Genomic DNA, 7,059 nt, shown 5'->3' with positions numbered 1-7,059 from the left:
AAAGGCCGCCCCACACTGGACCTCGCATGCGGGTTGCGGGTTTTTGGGTTTTCGGGTTTCTTCAAAATCAAACAATACAATCTAAGCTGAGTGACCCACACTACCATGTAACAAGCGTGTCTGCATGTTTTTAGCTTACGAGCCACCTTGCATCGCATTCCAAAAGCTTATTTTGAGTCAACTTTCGATTTTCCTCGCTGCGAGGTTTGCGGGTTTTTCGTCGGAGTCGAATTTTGGTTCGTTGCGCTGGTATTGCGACTATATGTTATTTCCTGAAAGTGCATCGGTTTCACTGCATTCATGAAATTACCATAAGGGAACGGTCTAATCACTCTATGAATAAGTATTATGCCCGCAAACTCAAAACCCGCAAACTCGCAACCCGCATGCGAGCTCCAGTGTGGGGCGGCCTTAAGGATAGCGGCCTATTGCGGCTAAAGTTGACCAGCTGTCATGCTTGATGCTATCTCAACTTGTACCTCAGTTATTTTGGCATCATATAACAACTCCCAATTTGTATCACACCCAGCAAAATTAACAAGAGAAAAGTTTTCCGACACACCTGCAAAGGGCGCATTTACGGACTCCCCCATCAAAAAGCGCCCATGCCTCTCATGTAAAAGCGCCCTATTAAAAACAACGGCTTGCCACCTAACTAAGTAGCCTATTTGAACGTGTCAGCCCATTAGCCATTTATGCTGTGAAGGCTAAGGTAATGGTAAGGTGGGCGCTCTAATGATCAAAGTGTTCAATAAAATGTGTCATAACCACCAGATGCTGTTTCTCTGGGTTGAAGAATAGGGCGCAATAGGGTGGGCGCAATTACGAATGGAACACATTTTTCATGAGCTTGAAATATGGCGGCGACAGTGAAGTCACAGTGGTGATAAGCTTTCAAAACTGCCATTCAACGAACAATTAACAATGATAATTAGTTGAATCACTATCTGTAAAATAAACCATGACACAAGCAAAGGTCGAAATAGACTGTTTCGCGTAAGAAAGTAGAGAAAATCACAAAAAATGGTCTGCAAGAAAGCTGAGACACCTCACCTGTCCCCGTGGACCGGAAGAAGAGCGAGTTATTGGTGGTGAAGTAAATGCACACATTCGAGTATTTGTTCGAATCGTACTTTGGGCAGGAGGAAGGTGTGGCGCATTTAAGAACAGGGCGCAATATGACATCTCTCCCCTACATGATGACCTCGAGGTCACGTGACCTGAGGTCAACCTTTGACCTTGACCTTTCGAGGTCAACATATATATCATTCGATGCGGATTGACGAGAGGATCACGATGATGCCCTTAGTTTGTTCCTATCTTGACTAATTCGAAAGTTATTCGAGAAAAACTCTCTCCATATCTAGCGCCGCCATTTTGACTTTTTCGACCCCTGTGACGTCATCTTTGACCTGACCTGAAAATGACCTTGTAAAAATTGTAGATCTTGACCGTGCGTATCCGATGCCGTTTACCGCTTGTCGTTATCTTGCTTCGTTCTCGAGATCTCGGGGGGGGGGGGCGGTCATCCGCCCCCCCCCCGTCGGTGCGAAGTTGGCGCAGACCCCCGTCGCGTCGGTGCGCGGGTTAAGGACCCTACGTAGGTAGGGACATAAGAAACATGTGTTGCGGCCCTCAGAGGGACACGTGAGTTCGTGAGTTGTGACCCCTTAGATGCCGGGTTGGGGTTAGTAAAGTCTGTCGCCTCAAAAGTTCGGCTGAACTATCAGAGGCCAGTTGAGGTTTTCAGAAATTTTCGAAGGCATCCTCAAAGATTCGTGTGGCCCTTCAGAGGTCTAGGGGAGAGCGGGGCCAGTTGAACCACTTTTTATATATTGACATGCACAGCGAGATCTAGTTTTCATATCGAAAAATGCACAATGCCATGAAAAAATATGCTCTTTTGGCGTTATTTTAAGATATGTAAAATTATGTTTCAAACATATTTTGCTGCCAAACGCATGCTTATAAAACAGCTCTACGCCCGTTTCAAATGACCCCGATGCGAGGGTCAATTGAACCAGCCCATGGGGTCAATTGCACCTATCCTTAACAATGGGATGTTTTCCTCTTTAAGGCCACTTTCTTAAGGAGATATTTTGTCCGGCTTACTTTTCCAAATGCTACATTCAATAGGTCGTTGGAAAGCTAAAAGTGCAAAGTTCCTCATAATAGGTGACATAAAGTACATAGACTATGGTAAAATGGGCGGATGAGGAAAATGAGAAATATCTCAGGCTATAGTGTGCTTTCAAGCAAAAGGCTGGAGAAAAAGGGGGTCAAAAATTGAGCTCTATTAAACTACTATTTCAGTTTAAAAGCTCATTTCAAAGGTGGACTATTTCCTTTAATGTTTACAGCCCCTGAACAATAACCATTGCAAAGGTCACCGGGGTCCATTGAAACGGCCTGTGGCCCTGTTTCAACTGACCCTCAGAGAAGCGTTTCAATTGACCCCATCCGCTCCCGCCATCTCGCACGCGCCGTAAAGCACATGTCAAACGAGATGGAGGGACGGCATCATGCTGAATGAAGGGCCAAATAAGGTGTTATTCCGGAGCCAGGAGATCTTCTTTCAGCAAACAAAGGTATATGAGATATCACAAAATATTCATGAAAACGATTTCTCCCAAACGCCCCTCAAAAACACAAAAACAAGTGTCAAATCAAAATTACCGTCCGTTTGCCGCCCAAACGCCGTTGACAAATGAAGTGGTCGAGCGCGGATGCGCACTGGTGTCGGCAACGCCATATGTTGCATACTGTTGAAAATAAAGCCATGTTTCATCTGACCCCGTGTTTCAACTGGCCCCGCTCTCCCCTACGTATGTAAAAGGTCCTCAAAGATCCCTGTATGGGCCCTCAGAGAACACAGACACCAGTGGGACTCGCAGAGGCCGGTTTGGGCCCTCCGAAAGCTTCTTAGATAGAGCTCAGTGGAGCTCCTTCCGTTCCGTTCCGTTCCGTTTATTGATTATAATTTGGGATCACACATTGAACAATTCATAATTTATGGCACTGTCAAACGGGATTGGTCGGAAAGGATTCACATGTTAGTTTTGTTAGAATACGGACAGTTAGTGTTAAAGGTTATATTGGGGAGTTTGACAGTGCCTAACCAGACGGTAACACAAAGACGAGATCAAAAAGACGAGTCAGCGGTCATTCCAGAGAGCGGCGACCCAGCACCGCCGCCGAGCGCAGCGGCCATCCGGCACCCGGCGCTAACCACCAGCCGGGCCTTGGTCGATGGGGATGGTGCCCGGAGAGCGGCGACTCAGTATCGCCGTCCAGCACACAGTCATAGGGCGTTCGACGCCGTCATCCCGCCGGTCCAAGGTCGGCAGTAGCGCCACAGAGGTGGCGCCTGCTCCACCAGTGGCGCTCGTCCCACCAGTGGCGCCACCCCATGGCAGCATGAAGATGTAGCCCGTTGTCAAGTCAGGAGAGGGGGCACCGCTGTCGCTCACCGCAGCGGTCGCAAGGTGCCGGTCATCATACATCCAACGGGCCGCGGCCGAGAATGAAGTCTAGTCGGCTGCCCCGTAGTCATGTCCAACAAGCTCACTGGGACTTCGACAGTTCGAGAGCGGCGACTCAGTATCGCCGCTCAGCGCAGCATTCATCAGGCGCTCGACGCCGTTAGCCAGCCGGTCGGCTGTACCGCCTCAGAGATGGCGCCTGCTCCACCAGTGGCGCTCGTCCGACCAGTGGCGCCACCCCATGGCAGCATGAAGATGTAGCCCGTTGTCAAGTCAGGAGAGGGGGCACCGCTGCCGGTCACCGCAGCGGTCGCAAGGTGCCGGTCATCGCACATCCAACGGGCCGCGGCCGAGGATGTAGTCTAGTCGGCTGCCCCGTAGTCATGTCCAACAAGCTCAGTGGGACGTCGACAGTTCGAGAGCGGCGACTCAGTATCGCCGCTCAGCGCAGCATTCATCAGGCGCTCGACGCCGTTAGCCAGCCGGTCGGCTGTACCGCCTCAGAGATGGCGCCTGCTCCACCAGTGGCGCTCGTCCCACCAGTGGCGCCACCCCATGGCAGCACGAAGATGTAGTCCGTTGTCAAGTCAGGAGAGGGGGCACCGCTGCCGGTCACCGCAGCGGTCGCAAGGTGCCGGTCGTCGCACATCCAACGGGCCGCGTCCCGAGAATGAAGCCATCGGGCTGCAACCGTGGGTAGCCGCCCTGTGCGCCACAAGGACGGCATCTCCTCAGGGAGCGGAAGCAACAGCCGCCATCCGTCGCAGGCCGCAGCAGCCCCCAGCAGCATGGCACCGGGCTTCGACCGGACCCTGTCCAGCCGTGTAGCTCAGCTGTAGGGGCAGATGGTCGGAGAGGAACGTTAGGCCGGGGTCAATCACATTATCGTTCAGGGGTCGGGAATGTAGGCAGGTACAAACTGGTACGATGCTGGGGTATTTAAAGAATTGGAAAGAAAACTTGAGTAGCGTAGTGTTGAATGGCCATTGTTAATCTGTATATGAATTCATGTATGAATAAATATGTATACCTATATCGATGAACTAACAATACATACATGCTAAACGGAGTGCAATGCTAATCCCGTTTATGATTAACACTAGACATAATGTGTTTGGCTAAGTGCAGCGGGATATAGGTTGTTTAACTTCCTGAGGTCCCGCTGCACGCCAATAAGTCAAGGAAGCAACGGATGTGGTGGTGGTGGATCAGAACTATCAGGGAAAAAAGTAAATATGGAAAAAAAGGTTAATAGAAAGAAGACAAGAGCAAGTAATACAGCTGAGTTATTGGAAAATCTAATAGTCATCAATGAAGATATGCATAAGACATTTCTTAAAAAGGGATTTACTGGAGGGGATATCACGAAGGTTAGGTATACGCGAGGCAATTACTTGGTTCCAGATTACTGGTGCTCTACAAAATGGTGAAAATAAACGATAATTGCGTAACCGATAATTAGGCACCCCATCCCCGTTGTCCGTAGAGACCAGCTCATTGAAGTGCCTGGGATTACGAACTGGACGAGAATGATTACTTATGTACAAGGAGAACCTAACCGAAATAGCATCAGGTAACCGGTCAAAGAGGAAGTCATGTAAAACAAGAAGCAGTTGTTTGTTTAAGACATCACAAAGCTTAAGAAGTTTAAGTTCACGGAAGAGTGGAGAGGTATGGGACAGGCGACTCACACCAGCTATGAGCCTGATCGCTCGCTTTTGCGCAGTGATGATAGGAATTAGGTTACATTCATAATTCGAGCCCCATACAATCAGGCAATAACTAAGGTAGGGAAGGACAAGGGAGTTATACAAGAGGATCATGAGTCTCTTATTAAGGAGATATTTGGCTCGGCCCATTATGCCAATATTTCTACTAATGACGCAAGATACTTTACTAATGTGAGACTTGAATTTAAGATTTTCATCTACTAGGATACCCAAATACTTTACTGTAGAGGCTCGCATTAAGTTAACACCTTTAGCAGGTATGGAAAGGCCTTCCATCTCATTACTACTAGGGGAGTAAAGCTGGTAAACTGTTTTGGAGGTCGAAAGAGACAACCGATTTGCGTGGAGCCACATAGGGGAAAGTGGGGTAAGACGGTCAGGGTAGGTAAGACGGGCACCCCTTCTGCAGACCAAACCAATAGCGCTACGAGCAAGAAAAGTTAGGACCAGAATTGCCTTTCCCACTACACACCACCATTCAAGTCTGGTGAATTTGTGTTCAGTCGATAATCTTTTATTTTGATTTCTTTAAAACACTCATTTCATTGAAAACATCCATAATGTATTGTGCAAGCTTTTGTGTACAGCACTATAGAGTTAAAAACTCGCAATCACTTGTGGTACACTCATATGCCAACAGTGTTCATTTACGGCGGATTTGCTTTGTCTGCATCAAATTGTCCACAGCGAAAAATCGTGCTGAACTTCTGACATTGAGTTTGGGGTAAGACGGGCAACTATGAACCCAATGGGTCTGTAATGGTGAAAATATTTTTGTTGCTGTAGGAAAAAAGAAGCATTTCTAATAAGAATATGTTCGATTCCGATACTCACAGACATGTTAGCAATATTCCTTCGGCACAGTTTATTCTCGAATAATGAATGTGAAAAACGGTTCTACATGGCTTCTGAACTAGGGCCTATATAGGAGCATACGCCTTCTGCACGAATCTCGTATACTGCCATTTCCGAAGCACTTGAGACCAACGAGCGACTGTATAAATGCGGCTAATCTCGGGCATTTGTTGCGAGCTGCGCTGATCGGTGAAAGAAGCTGGCCGTCTTGCCCTACCCATGTGACCGTCTTACCCCATGGGGTGGGGTAAGACGGGTTTTTGCAAGGTTTTGCAAAAATAGCTGCAGTTTATTTGTTGAATCAGGTCTAAGTCTCATCTTCTGGCAAATGAAAGTAAAATGTCTGAAAAAGGTTTTCACCCAGTTTCCCGTTTCTATGATGTTTCTAACCGGCCGAAAAATGGCTCCAAAGTTAAGGTGCCCGTCTTACCCCACTTTCCCCTAAGTACTCTTGGAAACGACCGTGAAACTGCACGTTGGAGCTCAGCACGCGATTTTGCAGAGTAGAGGATGGCTGTATCGTCGGCGAACAAAAGAAATTTGGCTTCATCACATACTTTAGGAAGGTCGTTTATATAGAGAAGGAATAAGATTGGCCCCAAGATTGAGCCCTGGGGCACACCACACGTAACGTCAATAGTACGCGAAATAGTATCATTAAATTTTAGACATTGCTTTCTACCACTAAGATAAGATGAAAAAAAAGACAGGGCATTACCCGTAATGCCATATTTTGACAGCTTTTTAAGAAGAATATTTGTATTTACTGTATCAAAGGCACGAGCCAAATCAAGGTAGATACCCACAGTGGAGTGGCCAGCAACAAGTTTGGCGGTAATAATATCGTGCAAAAGGCAAATGGGCATATACGTTGAGTGATTGGCTCTAAATCCAAATTGTTGCCCAAAAAGTATGTTATGTTCAGTGATAAAACTAAGGAGTTGAAAATGTATCACTGATTCAAGAATTTTAGAAATGGCAGGTAACACTGA

At 47.4% G+C, this 7,059-nt stretch overlaps 1 long non-coding RNA gene across 1 annotated transcript; it reads right to left on the bottom strand.

The window, feature by feature from the left end:
* Positions 1-2,951: 2,951 nt before the first annotated feature.
* Positions 2,952-6,742, bottom strand: LOC122369840. Its single transcript, XR_006254482.1, has 2 exons — positions 6,625-6,742; positions 2,952-4,315 (listed from the first exon to the last, which is right to left on the bottom strand). It is a non-coding gene; the product is annotated as an uncharacterized LOC122369840 (long non-coding RNA).
* Positions 6,743-7,059: the final 317 nt, after the last annotated feature.

The sequence above is a fragment of the Amphibalanus amphitrite genome, unplaced genomic scaffold (assembly GCF_019059575.1).
Source record: "Amphibalanus amphitrite isolate SeventyFive unplaced genomic scaffold, NRLGWU_Aamphi_draft 001077F_arrow, whole genome shotgun sequence".
NCBI lineage: Eukaryota > Metazoa > Arthropoda > Thecostraca > Balanomorpha > Balanidae > Amphibalanus > Amphibalanus amphitrite.
This window is presented reverse-complemented; position numbering and strand designations above follow the sequence as displayed.